General features: G+C 48.7%; 1 pseudogene; it reads left to right on the top strand.

Annotated features, from left to right (window-relative positions):
- Positions 1–14,039: 14,039 nt before the first annotated feature.
- Positions 14,040–14,996, top strand: LOC125537294 (annotated as a pseudogene).
- The last annotated feature ends 1,191 nt before the right edge of the window (positions 14,997–16,187 follow it).

Below are 16,187 nucleotides of genomic sequence, written 5' to 3'. Positions count from 1 at the left end.
GCTGCTGCTGCTCGGCGCGTCAACCAGCGTCAGCCCAGCGGAGGCGAGCACCTCTCCGTCGAAGCTCTCTCCTTCGACCGGCGCCCTGGAGCTTGACGCCCAGGGGATATTGATGAAGACGCCATCGCCGGCCTTCAAGTAGACGCCTGGCTGGGGCTCTTCGGAGCCTGGCGCTGCGGCAGCGGCGGACGGGTCGGCGGTCGACATAGCGCCTGGCGCTCCTGCGGCCTCAGGGCCGTCAGTGTGATCGCCAGACCCCTCGCCAGCTGCTGCGGCGGCAGCTTTGGCGGCCTTGTCGCCGGTGGGATCGTCAGCACCGGCTGCTTCTTCGGTGGCAGCGGCGTCGTCGGCGGCAACCTCGATCTCCATCGGCTCCGCAGCAGATGGGTCTGACGGCCGGAAAAGGGAGAAAAGTCAAGCAAATACCCAAAAAGAAGATCAAAAGAAGAAGAACCCAAGGAAAGTTTTGAAGCGAGAAGATTACTTGTACCGGGTTCTGCAGTCGTGGTCTCCGCCGCCGGAGGGCCGCTGGTGCTGTCCCTTGCCGGAGACTTCTCCCTTGACGGAGAACTCTCCCTTGCCGGAGGACTCTCCCTTGGCATTTCGGGGGCGGCCTTCGAGCGCTCCTGGTGGGGCTACTCTGCTCCTACACAAACCAACAGTCAGATGTCAGCGAAGAAAGAGTATCCATGCGCGCCCGACAGCGGAAAGTGAACCCTATACTTACGCTGGGGGCTGCTCATGAGAACAGTTGCCGGGTCCGGCAAGGTTGTCTCGGACGCACCCCCTGCTGTCGTCGTGGGCTCGTCCTCGATGACAATCACCGGGACCTTGGCTCTCTTCGCTGCTCTCTGAGCCAGAGTCCTAAAAAGGAATAAGTTTAGAGTGAAGCAAATGAGATACAAGACAAAATAGCAAGAATTGAAGAACTACAAGTACAACCAGAGAATCTTACTCTTCTTCTTCTTCCTCGTCGGAGCTGAACGCGGAGAAGTCGAAGTCCGGTTCACGTCCGGCGTGAGGAGGCGGAGGAGTAGTTTCCCTTGGCCGCTTGGCGGGAACAGTGGCGGTGGTCTGCGACGACCCCGCTCTGGCTGCCGCCGCGGTGTGAGAAGCGGCAGGAGCAGAAGCGGTGGTCCGGGTGGACCCCGCTCCTGTTCACTCGCCTGCCGCCCCGCTACGTCCCCGGCCTTGCGAAGACGCCTTCTTGGTGGAGATGGAGGCTCTGCTTGTGGCGAGCTGCCTGAAGATGAGGAGGAAGAGGAGTTGATCTCCAGCGAGCCACTCGTATCCCCGGCGGGCTCGCTCGACTCGACGCCATGCCCGGCAAGTTCTTTCTCGCCGACGGGCTCCTCTCGCTCGGCATGGCTTCCCGCCTCTGCTGCATCTGCCTCCTCCACGGTGAATCCAAATTCGCCCGCGGCTGCGGCTGCCGCCGCCTCTTCCAGCCTAGTGGCGATGCGTGTCATCTCCGCATCGATGGTGTCGCGGGTGAGGCTATCCTTTTCGTCGGAGCGGATCGGCACTTCTACCAAGCCGTCAAAGAACTCCTGCACGACGTCGTCTGCAGGCTCTTGCCAAGTTGGGACAATTCCATGCGAATCACACAGCGGCATCATTGCGCGGATGCGGTCGAGCGCGGAGTTGTTGCACAGCGGAACGACGCCCCCCGGCAACCTGAACACTTCGGGATGTTGAGGGTCGTACTTGAACAGCTCCTGGAGCATCGCGTTAAGCTCCAGAACAGTGAAGTTGAAGTTGAGTCCCGGACGCAGCCTCATGATGTCCGCCGCATTCTTGAATTCCCAGGCGGGTCTCCCCCGTTCCTCCAGGGGGGCGATGCGGCGACGAAGAAAATCTGCGCCAACATCGCCTACAGTGAGCCCGGCAAGCCTGAGGCGTAGGATCCGGGTGACGGCAATCTTCATCCTATCGTCTTCTGGGGCCACGTCACTCCAATCGCTGCCGCGTGCTACTGGGGTTTGGCGCCGGGCGGTAAACGGCTGCGGGTTCTCCTCGTCAATCCAGCACCAGTCTGCTCACCATTCCTCCCACTTGCCGCGGAACTCTCCCTCTAGATAAGTGTCCTTCTTGCCGGCCCTCGAGATCCTGGCGATTCCGCCGGATAAAGGCTCTCCTCTCTCTACTCGGGGCATAAAGAAGTGGCGAAAAAGGGCTACATTGGGATGGACTCCGACGAAGTTTTCGCAGAGATGTGCGAAAACTGCCATGGTCAGAACAGCATTGTGGGTGAAATCAAGGAGGTGGAACCCGTAGGTGTTCATAACGTCGCAGAAGAACTCAGAGAAGGGCGGGCAGAGCCCGCAGTAGAAGAACAAGGCGAAGAAAGGATATCCGTTTGGAGCCGTCTTCCAAGCGGCGGCTGGAAGTACCTTCGTGCGTGGATGCGCTCGCGTCTCCGTCGACCAGAAGAGGTAGTAGTTCTCCCTCAGCTCCCTCGCGGCGAGCTTGGGGGGGAAGACTGCCCGCTCCTTTCGCAGCGCCGCAAGCCGCTGCGCCTCGGTCGACTTCACAACCTTCCCCTTGTCGGCTCTTGGAGCCATGGCGGAAGTGGTGGAGGAGGTCGACGGCATTGGTGGTGCTGGTGGCGATGGGGGGCGGAGCGCTGCTCTCTTTCGGCTTTGGGAAGATGAGGGAGCGGCGGAGATTTCCGAGATTGAAGCAGCAACCGGTGAATGGGCGAACTATCCCTGTTTCCCCTGCTTATAAAGGAGGAGGGGGCGGACGTTCCGCCTTTCCGAATAAAGAAACCACCCACGATCTCTCCCACGACGCCGCATTCAACGCATGCCGTTCGGGGAGGGCGCGGTGGATACGGGGAGAGATACGGCGTAACCTAGCCCGCGCGTGCCCGTGCCCTGTTTTTGGGCCTGGCCCAACAGCGCTCGGCACCGTGTATGGCCCAGGCCCGGGGGCTCCTGTCAGTGTACTAGAGTAGGGGTACCCTAGTATCCCGAACTTGTGCACGGGCAGTCGCAGCATCCCGCGGCAAGGCTTGCCGGGTGACCTCCAGGGTCCTCCGTGGTTCCTTTAGAGCCATTCAAGGACAAAGTATCCAAGCCAAGGAGACAAGACCCCGGCAAGAGGAGCTTGCTGGGAAGGCCAGCCAAGGCATCTCAAGACCCCGGCAAGAGGAGCTTGCCGGGAAGGCCAACCGAGGCATCTCAAGGAACTTGCCGCGACGCATCTCGCGTCCCGGCAAGGCCCGGTGAGCAACAAGCTCCCGGACGCGACAAGACAACGACCGCGGCAAGGCGCTTGCCGCGGCAAGCCAGCACTCTGTGCCCGCGCTCCAGCACATCCACCAACGTGTCGTTCTGGGACCCTTCCAGGCGTACGTGGCGGGAGGCTGTGCAGCCAGCGGCGCGCGGTGGCAAGCGGCGCTGACAAGCTTGCCATCGTGGCGAGCGGTGGCGTCCCTGACGGTCCCTTTTGCACTATTTAGGTGACGCAGACGGGCATTTAATGCCCTTGTCCCCTGCCGTCAGGGTTAGGTATGATACACTGTAGCAGGTAGCTGTACCAACCGCAGCACCTTTCCATTTTTACCCTTGTCTATGTTGCCACCTGTCGGTGACCCCTTGAGCATATAAAAGGAGGCCCATGCGCAACGTAGAAGGGGGGGAAGAGAACATTCACGCTCGGTCTCGTTAGCTGCTGGGGGGCACTGTAGCACTCCGCGCTCCCGAGCAAGAACTCAATACAAACCACAAAGCAGGAGTAGGGTTTTACGCATCCGTGCGGCCCGAACCTGGGTAAACTGCTCGTGTGCTTCGCCTCGATCCGCTCTTCGTGCGACCCTCGCCCCTGCCGAACCGAAAGGGACTCGGTCCGCCAGTCCCATAGGTGTTCGTGGATTAGTCCCTCGGCACATATCACGGGGTTTGGATGCACCGGCGAAGTTTGCACCAACTCTCGAGGTGAGAAAGGGCAATGCACGGTACCGAAGAGGCTAGCAATGATGGAAGGGTGAGAGTGCGTATAATCCATGGACTCAACATTATTCATAAAGAACTCACATACTTATTGCAAAAATCTACAAGTCATCAAAAACTAAGCATTACATGCATGCTCCTAGGGGGATAGATTGGTGGGAAAAGACCATCGCTCGGCCCCGACCGCCACTCATAAGGAAGACAATCAAAGAAACACCTCATGCTTCAAATTTGTCACACAACGTTCACCATGTGTGCATGCTACGGGACGTGCAAACTCTAACACAAGTATTTCTCAAATTCACAACCACTCAACTAGCATGACTCTAATATTACCATCTTCATATCTCAAAACAATCATCAAGTATCAAACTTCTCATAGTATTCAATGCACTCTATATGAAAGTTTTTATTATACCCATCTTGGATGCCCATCATATTAGGACTAGTTTCATAACCAAAGCAAACTAGCATGTTGTTCTAAAGACTCTCAAAATAATATAAGTGAAGCACAAAAGTTCAACAATTTCTTCAAAATAAAACCACCGTCATGCTCTAAAAGGATATAAGTGAAGCACTAGAGCAAATGACAAACTACTCCGAAGTGAGTAATTCCTTCATAGGCTCGCTAGTCGGTGATGAGTTGGATGAGATTCGTCATGTAATCGAGTTAGCTTTGTTAGGGCTTGATCCCTAGTATCCACTATGTTCTAAGATTGATGTTGCTATGACTTTGCCATGCTTAATGCTTGTCACTTTGGGCCCGGGTGCCATGATTTCAGATCTGAACCATTTATGTTATCACCATTATATCCATGTTCTAGATCCGATCTTGCAAGTTATAGTCACCTACTACGTGTTATGATCTGGCAACCCCAGAGTGACAATAGTCGGGACCACTCCCGATGATGACCGTAGTTTGAGGAGTTCATGTATTCACCGTGTGTTAATGCTTTGTTCCGGTTCTCTATTAAAAGGAGGCCTCAATATCCCTTAGTTTCCAATAGGACCCTGCTGCCACAGGAGGGTAGGACAAAAGATGTCATGCAATTTTTTTCCATAAGCACGTACGACTATTTAGGGAATACATGCCTACATTATATTGACGAACTGGAGCTAGTGCCGTATCGCCCTAGGTTATAACTGTCTCATGTTGAATATCATCCAACAAGTCACTGATCCAATGCCTATGAATTTATCTTATATTGTTCTTGCTAAGTTACTACTGCTATCATCAATGTTACACTTGCTACAAAATTACTGCTATCACTGTTGCCGTTACTATTGCTGCTGCTACTATTATCAAAACTATCATACTACTTAGGTACTGATCGCTTTGCTGCAGATAATTAATCTCCAGGTGTGGTTGAATTGACAACTCAACTGCTAATACCTTCAAATATGATTTGGCTCCCCTTGTGTCGAATCTATAAATTTGGGTTGAATACTCTACCATTGAAAACTGTTGCGATCCCCTATACTTGTGGGTTATCAAGACCTTTTTCTGGCGCCGTTGCTGGGAAGCATAGCTATATTTGTTGAGTCACTTGGGATTATTATCATATTATCACTATGAAGAATCTGAAGGATGCCAAGACTAAGATATTTCCCTCAAAGACGAGGGGAGGTAAGGAACTGCCATCCAGTTTTGCTTTAGATTCACCTTCTGCTATCAGTAAACTTGCAACACCACCACATGCTATTAATTCCGATTTGTCGCAAGTTATTGATGATGCTACCTCTGCTATGGATAATGCTTATGATGATGCTAGTACCTTGCTTAATGATGATGTGCCACTTGGTGATTTTCTTGATAAACAAATTGCTAGAGTTATACAACATGATGTTGTTGAATCTGATGATGAGCTTGAAACTGAAACTCCTGAAACACCTGCTAGAACTAGCCTTCCTAGATATGAATTGCCTAAGGTACTAGAAGGTTATGTTATGAATGAAGAGACAACTAGAGACATTCTTGCTTGTAAGGATGGAGATGATCTAGAGAAATTACTATGCAAGTATAAAGAAAAATCTCTGAATGCTAGAATGAACCTATCTGTATTGATGATAAGGATTATGAATTCTCTGCCGACCCAGAGTTGATTACTTTGGTTGAATCTGATCCTTTCCATGGTTATGAAGCTGAAATTGTTGTGACACATCTTACTAAGTTGAATGGCATAGCCACCCTTTTTACTCATGACGAGGAAACTCGCTATTACTTTATTCTCAAATTATTTTCTTTCTCATTAAAGGGTGATGCTAAAGCTTGGTACAATACTCTTGCTCCTGGTTGTGTGCGTAGTCCCCAGGATATGATTTATTACTTCTCTGAAAAATATTTTCCTGCTCATAAGAAACAAGCTGCCTTACAGGAAATATTTAACTTTGTGCAAATTAAAGAAGAGAGTCTCCCACAAGCTTGGGGGAGGCTTTGCCAATTACTTAATGCTTTGCCTGATCATCCTCTTAAGAAAAATGAAATACTTGATATCTTCTATAATGGACTAACCGATGCTTCTAGGGATTTCCTAGATAGTTGTGCTGGCTGTGTTTTCAGGGAACGAACTGTTGGACAAGATGAAGAATTATTGAATAATATATTGAAGAATTATGATGATTGGACTCTTGCTGAATGTAACACCCACGACTTAGAGGCATAACCGCATAGTAGGCATGTCGCAAGAGGGGTAATCTTTACACATCCCATGTACTGAATAAGAAAGGGATAAAGAGTTGGCTTACAATCGCCACTTCACACAATACATAAACATAGCATTACATCACCCAGATACAATCAAGGTCCGACTACAGAACCAAATAAAGAAAGACAACCCCTAATGCATAGATCCCCGATCGTCCCGACTGGGCTCCACTACTGATCAACTAGAAAATGAAACAACACAACGAACACGATCTTCATCGAGCTCCCACTCGAGCTGGGTTGCGTCACCTGCACTGGTATCACCGGCACCTAAAACTGTTTGGAAGTATCTATGAGCCGCGAGGACTCACCAATCTCACACCCGCGAGATCAAGACTATTTAAGCTTATGGGTAGGAAAGGATAGTGAGGAGGAGCTGCAGCAAGCACTAGCATATATGGTGGCTAACATATGCAAATGAGAGCGAGAAGAGAAGCAAAGCACGGTCGTGACCTAGAAGTGATCAAGAAGTGATCCTGAAACTACTTACGTTCAAGCATAACACCAAAACCGTGTTCTCTTCCCGGACTCCGCCGTTAAGAGACCATCACGGCTACACACGCGGTTGATGCATTTTAATTAAGTCAAGTGTCAAGTTCTCTATAACCGGACATTAACAAATTCCCATCTTCCCAAAACCATGGGCACGGCTTTCAAAAGTTCAAAACCCTGCAGGGGTGTCCCAACTTAGCCCATCACAAGCTCTCACGGTCAACGAAGGATATTCCTTCTCCCAGGAAGACCCGATCAGACTCGGAATCCCGGTTACAAGACATTTCGACAATGGTAAAACAAGACCAGCAAAGCCGCCCGGATGTGCCGACAAATCCCAATAGGAGTTGCACATATCTCGTTCTCAGAGCAGACCGGATGAGCCAGACATCGGGTTGGCATAGACCCTGGTTGCCAAGGGGCGCCGGACATCGCTCAGGTTGGACCAACACTTAGAGAAGCACGGGCCCGGGGGTTTAAAATAAAGATGACCCTTGAGTCTGCAGAACCCAAGGGAAAAGGCTTAGGTGGCAAATGGTAAAACCAAGGTTGGGCCTTGCTTGAGGAGTTTTATTCAAAGCGAACTGTCAAGGGGTTCCCATAACACCCAACAGCATAAGGAACGCAAAATCAAGGAACATAACACCGGTATGATGGAAACTAGGGCGGCACGAGTGGAACAAAACACCAGGCATAAGGCCGATCCTTCCATCCTTTACTAATGATATAGATGCATTAAATAAATAAGAGATATTGTGATATCCCAACAATATCCATGTTCCAACAAGGAACAAACTTCATCCTCACCTGCAACTATCAACGCTATAAGAGGGGCTGAGCAAAGCGGTAACATAGCCAAACAACGGTTTACTAGGAAAGGTGGGTTAGAGGCTTGACATGGCAATATGGGAGGCATGATATAGCAAGTGGTAGGTATCACGGCATACCAAAAGAGCGAGCAACTAACAAGCAAAGATAGAAGTGATTTCGAGGGTATGGTCATCTTGCCTGCAAAGTTCTCCGAGTTGGCGTAAACTTGATCCTCGTAAGCATACTCAACGGGTTCCTCGATCAAGTACTCGTCTCCCGACTCTACCCGAGGCAAGAACACAAGCAAAGGAAACCAATCAATCATGGTGCAATGCGCAAGCAACATGATGCAAAACATGGCATGATATGCGGGATGTGATATGCAATGCATATGCGAGCTCCGGAAGGAAAAATATTGAATCGTGCCTCAACTTGGCAAACCAAGTATGCCGCTGGAAAGATGAGTTGATTTCGGTCGAAATCAATATAAAGATCACCGGAATCGGATGCACGGTTTGCAAATGGCAAGCAAAACAATAATGGCACAATTCTGCGATTAACAGCACGATGCCCTCTAGAATGCAACAAGAAACTAAGCTACTACACTCCAACATAGCAACAAAGCACATGGCAGTGATCTACTCAAGATGCTTGACAAAAGATGAACACTGAGCTACAGCTAAAACACACAAGAGCACATTCAAACAAGCATGGCAAAAGTGCAAAAGATACCAGCCTCACAGACTTAGTGAAAATAACATGCCAGGAGCTAACATCAGGAAGCGATATTTAGAGCAAGTAAACAACATGCTACAGGAACAGAACATAGCAATACAAGGCATGGCATGAATCTACTCAAAGCATATAACAAAAGTCCCTTACTGACCATAAGCCAAAAGGGATCAGAAGATACGATGGCACCCATGTAAACATAGCAAGTTTCGTTAACAGATTCAGACTTAGCAGAAAACTGGACATGGCAAAACACAAATTTAAGAAGGCCTCTTTGCGAGCTCGATTCACTCATCACAAGGCATTGCATCACATGTTAAGCATACTACCAGCAAGAAGACATGATCAAGAAGCTAATCATGGCAAGAACAATCTCATAGCAAGCATGGATCAACTACAACAACCTTGGCAAAATTGATTAACACGTAAACAATCTGCCAGGAACATTTTATAGCAAAAATAGAGCAAGATTGAGTCATGCTAGGGCACTCCATAAATGCAAACAGGGACATGGATGGATAGAGCATAACCATATGCCCAAATCATCCTTACTGAATATACTCAAAAGAGGCATGGATCACTCTGTAACAACATGAATACATGGCATAAAAATAACAGCAGGGAAATGACTTAGTGAAATTCTAAGTCTCTGAAAACAGCAATATTACGAGAGCTACTTTGCATGCTTGTGTTAGTCACCACATTGATCACAAAAATACATGGCATACACCCTTGTAAATATGGCATGGCATAGCCCAAAACACATGTAGAGCTCATGACCATATGCAGCACACAATAATCATGACAAAAATGGCAAATGCTCAAGATCTGTTAAGAAACAGGAACTAACATTTTATAGCACTCTTGCATCAACAATTTGGGCATCAAGATGGATTCAAACAAGCATGGTGCAATGGAACAAAATGAAGAGCACAACCAGATGAACATTTTGATATATTGCATACACAAAACGGTGCTACGGATGAGGAGTTATGGCATGATGAACAGGGGCTTAGAATGTTAGAAAACAGGGACTTAGGATATTTCGGGGTCAACCTTCTAGATCTGGATCTTGCAAGGATTTCGAGGATGGCCGGGGTAACTCGCCGGAGATGAGGAGGAGGACGGCCGGCGGGGCTCGGGGACGGCCGGAGATGCTCGGGGGTGGCCAGATTTGGTCCGGCCCGACCGGATCTGGCCGGCGGAGACGAGGGGCGCGGCGGAGGAGACCGGGGAGGCGGAGGCGAGGTCCGGCAGGTGGCGGGGCATGGCGCCCGTGGCGGCGGCACGCGGGAATCGGCGGTGAGGCGGCGCCGGCGAACGAGCGGCGGGGCGGCGCGCGAGATCCGGCAGCGGCGGAGGGAGCCGGGCGGCGCGGGATCTGAGTGGCGGCGCGGGCCTCGGGCCCGGGCGGGCCTCGCGCGGGCTCCGCAGGCCGCGGCGGTGGGGAGGCCGGACGGTACGCGTGGCGGCGCGTCATTCGGCGGAGGAGCGGTGCGGACATGTCCGGCGGCGGGGTGGATGTGTCCGGCGGCGCGAGGAGGAGGGAGACTAGGGTTTCATCCGCGAAATTTCGGGGAGGCACGCATACTTATAGGTAGAGGGAGCTAGGAGAGTCCAAATGGAGTGCGGTTTTCGGCCACGCGATCGTGATCGAACGGCCGAGAGGATGGAGGGGGTTTGGATGGGTTATGGGCCATTCTGGAGGGGTGTTGGGCTGCAACACACACGAGGCCTTTACGGTTCCCCGGTTAACCGTTGGAGTATCAAACGGACTCCAAATGGCACGAAACTTGACAGGCGGTCTACCGGTGGTATACCAAGGCCGCTTGGCAAATCTCAGTCCATTCCGAGACAGTTTAACACCCGCTCACGAAAAGAGGCAAAAGGAGGCGCCGGAGGACATAGGTGCGCCGGATTGCAAAACAGACAACGGGGAAAATGCTCGGATGCATGAGACGAACATGTATGCAAATATGATGCACATGATGACATGATATGAAATGCATGACACGCAAACAAATGACAAGGCAACAACAATGAATAACTGGAAGACACCTGGCGCAACGGTCTCGGGGCGTTACACTGAACCACCGCCTAAACCCACTCCGAAGAAGAGGGGTATGTTATATCTTAGTCCTGAAGATATGTAAGAGGCAAAGAAATCTATGAACGAAAAAGGTATTAAAGATGAGGATGTTAAAATTTTACCTCCTATTGACGAAATACATGGGCTTAATACACCACCACTGCCTAAGGTGGTGGAGGTAAGTTCTCTAATGAATTTCAATGATAATGACAATCCTCACAATATGCATCCTAACCAATGCCTTTATGAGTTTGAAAATTATATTAGAAAACAAGATCACTTCAATGCAAATGTTATGAAACAATTGAAATACAATTCTGATATGATTGCTCGCTTGAGTGGCTTGTTATTTAGAATATCAAGTGATGTTAGAGGTGTTGGAAAGCATGCTTGTATGGTTCAAACTCAGTTAGAACAAGTTGCTAAATCTCAAAGAGAATTGCTTGATGAAATGAATAATAATATACATGACTTTGTTGTTAGAGATGCAACTAGAGAAGGTAAAATGACTCAGGAACCACTTTATCCTGAGGGACACCCAAAAAGAATTGAACAATATTCACAAAGAGATAACACTAGTGCACCTAGTTCTTCTAAAAAGAAAAAAAAAGAAAAAAATGATAGGACTTTGCATGCTTCTAGTGAACCTGAAATAGAAAAACCTCCTCGCAATCATAATGAAAGCTGAAACTCAGTCTTGTAATGAACACTCACCTAGTGATAATGAAAAAGATAACGCTAATGTTTATGAAGACTCTCAACCAAATAATAAAAAACAAGACAATGATGTTGAGATAGAACCACATGTTGATCTTGATAACACACAACCTAAGAATAAAAGGTATGATAAAAGAGACTTTGTGGCCAGAAAACACGGTAAAGAAAGAGAACCGTGGGTCCAAAAACCTGTGCCTTTTCCACCTAAGTCAACTAAAAAGAATGATGATGAAGAATTTGAACGCTTTGGCTGAGGCCAATCTTTTTGCGTACTCGCTTGATTGATATCCTTAAAATGCCTCCTTATGCAAGGTATATGACTATGCTTGCTAATTATACTTTTAAGGATGGAGTAACTAAAAAACCGGAAGCTGAAATCTTGGAGATCCGGGAATACCAACTATACATTGCTCCATCAAAAAGAATTATGTGAAAACTGCTTTGTGTGATTTAGGAGCTGGTGTTAGTGTTATGCCTTTCTCTTTATATAAAAGACTTGATTTGAATAAAGTCACACATACTAAAATATCTTTGCAAATGGCTGATAAATCAACTGCCATACCTATCAATAGCTATGAGGATGTGCCCGTTGTTGTTGCTAATGTTACTATTTTGACTGGCTTTGTTATACTTGAGATGCCCGAGGACGACAACATGTCGATTATCCTTGGTAGACCCGTCTTGAATACTTTAGGGGCTGTTATTGATTGCAATAAAAGCAAGGTCACTTTTCATATCAATGGTAATGAGCATACGGTGCACTTTCCGAAGAAACAATTCCAAGTGAATGGTATTAATGTTATGTTCAAAAAAAAGTGAATGGTATTAATGTTATTGAAAAATCTTCGACAAACACTATTGGAAGTTTTCAAATACCTCTACCTACTATCAAAAGGAAATATGAAATGCTTATCGTTGGGGACATTTGTATCCCCATTGAGGAAAACCATGAATATCTTTAGGAAGTTTGGCTCTAAGAAGAACTCCAAGGGTGTTATTGGGATTCATCTGATAGTGATCTTCACCCTCGGAGGTTGGCGGAAGTACAGCCATGTCAATGGCCGCACACCCCGTTCCTGGAAGAGGCTGGAATCCTTCAGGAGTTCACACAATATGCCACTAATGCCGGCCTCACCGACTTCATCGCAGATGAGTGTGAACAACACCAAATCCCCATTACAAGCTATCATTGCGAAGTAAAAATAATTGATTTGTTAAGATTTAATTACCTTAGCGTACAGTAGGCACCTTGTGTGACACGACCACCCCTTCTACATCTCCATTGCCCTTGCCCGTGGCAGCGTTAATATTCTCAGGGGTCAAGTCTTTTGAAGCGGGCCACCAACTCACTACCAGCATTGTACGAGCCGAAAATCTCCTCCGTCACTATGATTTCTCCCAGTTGCAACTCTCCTTTGTTTTCCCCAGTGTATCTTACTCTATTACCTGCATCATAAGACACCCAATCATCTTCTCCTGCGTGAGACATAGGAATAGAAAAAACGATCGCCTGCGCTCCAGCTAGCGACTACCTCCTCCAAGATACCTCCAGCGTCCAATCTGGAAGAGAACATGCAACCAAATCCAATTGAACAAACTATTTTATGTAGTCACCGACCAAGATGAAAATAGGAATCAGACAAAAAAACCACCCTCCCTCCCACATGAATTTGAAAGCTAGATAGGACAAAACGGACGAGATCTAACACTAGATTACCCTGAACCACACTCCTCTAGGAAGAACTCCATCCCATCCATGGAGAAAGGGGTTGTGTCTAGCACGGTAAAGGAAAGGGATGACCAATCTATCAAGGCACACGAGGCACATCACGTTCCTGCAGAATCTACGCTAGCGGAGACCCATGTACAAACCAAGCACAACAGCCCACGACACCCCGCGTATTCCTGCATAATAGCCGTGTATAAAGAGTGGCAATACAGGCTGCATACGTCACAACGCCTCAAGGCATGGATGAGATTACGAGAGCCAGGCAGCTTGGCCTTCAAAACGCCCTACTCTACCTGAGTGAACATGTATATTTTACTTGGCGATATAGAGAGTACTGTTTTCGTTTGAGCTTTTTCGAAAACCAGACTAATAATATTTTTCTATTTGAAATTATACTTACCGATATACTCCCTCTCTTTTGTCTAATATAAAAGCGTAGACACTACGGATGGAGTAGATAAATAGATGTATTCATACATTATGTATGTCTACATCTATTTCAGCGTGACACCGTAGTACAGTACGTTGGACGCACGGCATTGAATTCGACCGGACTAGGCGTCCTGCTGCTTCTCGGCTTCTCCCCTCTTTCCCCCTCTCCATTCCGGAGCCGGACCCTGCGTTTCGTTTGTATCTCATCTGTTCTGCTCTGCTGGCGCTCTGATCTGTAGATCTGGTAGCTTAATCCTGCTCCAGTTCTTCCCTTATGTGCGATTGTGTGCTAATTTTCAGTTTTATTTACAAAAATATGTGCCTTTTGTTTTTCACAGGGAGGATCAGAGTCAGACATTAGGGTTTTGTGACTAGACTAGAAGAGGCGCGTTAATGTCGCAAGAACTGGTGCGTGCGGCAATGGCGGCCGCGCCCGGTGACATTCCGCCGCCCTTGGCCACCCCTGCTCTTCTTCCACAGGCCAAAATGGTTAAGGAAGACCTGAGTTTTCCCCAAGCCTCGCCGGTGGTTCCGGCCATGATGGCGGAAGACTGGTCCAAATGGTCCACGCTTCCGCCCGGCCTCGTCCGCCGCGTCGGCGACTCCCTCCTATCCACCAACGACCTCGACTGCTACATTCACTTCAGCGCCATTTGCCCCGGCTGGTGCGCCGCCGCCGACGACCCTATGAGTGACACCTCCGACCCCCGCTTCCACCCGCGCCGGTGGATCATCCTCGACGAGGACTTATAGAGCGAAGGGAAGCTGCTCCTGCTGAACACTAACAACGGCCGCTTCGTCCATAGAAAGATCCCGTTGCTCAGCGACCACTACGTCGTAGCCACCACTCGCAATGGCTACTTGGTCCTGGCGGACAAAAGCCCTCCTCACTCTGCCAGCGTCCTCAACCCTCTCACCGGCGTCGTCATCCGTTTCATGGCGCCTGTGCCCCTCGAGGTGGGACACGCTGCTGTCTCCCTTGCCAACTCTGCCCTCGGGCTCACCTTGTTCGGCGACTCATCTCACAGGATTTACTTGGCCCATCCCCACAATAAGTGTTCCGTCGTCCACGAGGTTACGCAAGCAGCTTATGTTTTCTTCCGTAATGCGGTCGTGGGCGGTGTCTACTCCGACACTATAGGGCATGCCCAGATTGCTCGTTTATGCAGATCGCTGATGCCTCCAGATGAAAAGGACCTTTGTTTTCCAGTGGCTTTGGTCAGAGAAATGTTGCTTGCCGGGACTGCAGAAGGATCATTCTTTATGTTTAACACATACATCGAATTAGGTAAGCTGGAGGATGTGGACACCATCAACAACTATGCCATTTTCTGACAAGATCGAACTAAGGACTGTCGCTAGAATTCAGAAAACAGAGGAAAAACACAGAATTTCACGGGAAGTTTGGAGGATTTTCATTTCAGATCTGGAGGAGTTTTAGCTAGGGTTAGCCAGCCGGAACACGGTGGCTTCAAGGGCACAGCTCGGAATTACAATAATCTGCCTCTACTCCATAAGCGGAGCGGCTTAAGAAGGCTGCAGAAAGTGCAAAAGCATGAAAACGACAGGTTCAGCAAGGTACAGTAACTTTTGAACAACCACTCGCGCGCGGCTCATCCATCTGAAGATCGACGACTCACAGACAACGATAGCCCGCGAAGCCGTAAGTACCCCTAGCAGCCGTTGGATGGCAGATCGATGGCTGAGGCGATTCTAACAATACCAATCATACTGTTTCTCGTCTAACACTTGCCGCGGGTCTGACAATTCCCCCTGGACGAGAACAGACTTGCCCTCAAGGCTGAAAATCGGGAAAAACCTTTTGAATGAAAGTCGCGTCCTCCCGAGTAGCGTTCTCCACCAGCAAGTTAACCCATTTGATCCGCCATTGTACCACTGGTATGCTGATATCACCTTGGACTCGTGGGATCAGTTTCCTTTCCAGCAGGGTTTCAGGTTTGATCAAGATATGGCCCTGATCATCCAAAAGTGGAAGCTTGGGATTTGGGACTGCATCAGGTCCTATATGCTTCTTCAACTGGCTGATGTGAAAGGTGGGGTGTAGTTGACAATCGTTTGGCAGCAGTAGTTTATAAGCAACCTGGCCAATTTTCTGCAGAACTTTGAAGGGCCCATAGTATTTGGAGTGTAGCTTGAGAAACCTGTGGATGCTCAGGCTGGTATGTCGATATGGTTGCAGCTTCACATATACCATATCACCCACTTCAAGCTGTCGATCAGACCTCTTTTTATCAGCATAGAACTTCATTCTTTCCTTAGCTCTGAGGAGATTGTCCTTGATTTGAGCAGCAATGGAATCTTTGTCCATTTCTGCTTGTTGATCTTCACCTTCTGCTGGATGAAGCATAAGTTCTGCTATTTATGGGGGAGGTTTTGAATAAAGAGCTTGAAATGGAGTCATCTTCAGAGATGTGTGGAAACTGGTGTTATACCACCACTCAGCCATGGATAGCCACTTGTACCACTTAGTTGGTTGAGAGAAAGCCATGCACCTCAAGTAGTTCT

This window comes from Triticum urartu, chromosome 2, assembly GCF_003073215.2.
Source record: "Triticum urartu cultivar G1812 chromosome 2, Tu2.1, whole genome shotgun sequence".
NCBI lineage: Eukaryota > Viridiplantae > Streptophyta > Magnoliopsida > Poales > Poaceae > Triticum > Triticum urartu.
Note: the sequence above shows the minus strand (reverse complement) of the source record. Positions and strands in the feature narration are given on the sequence as shown.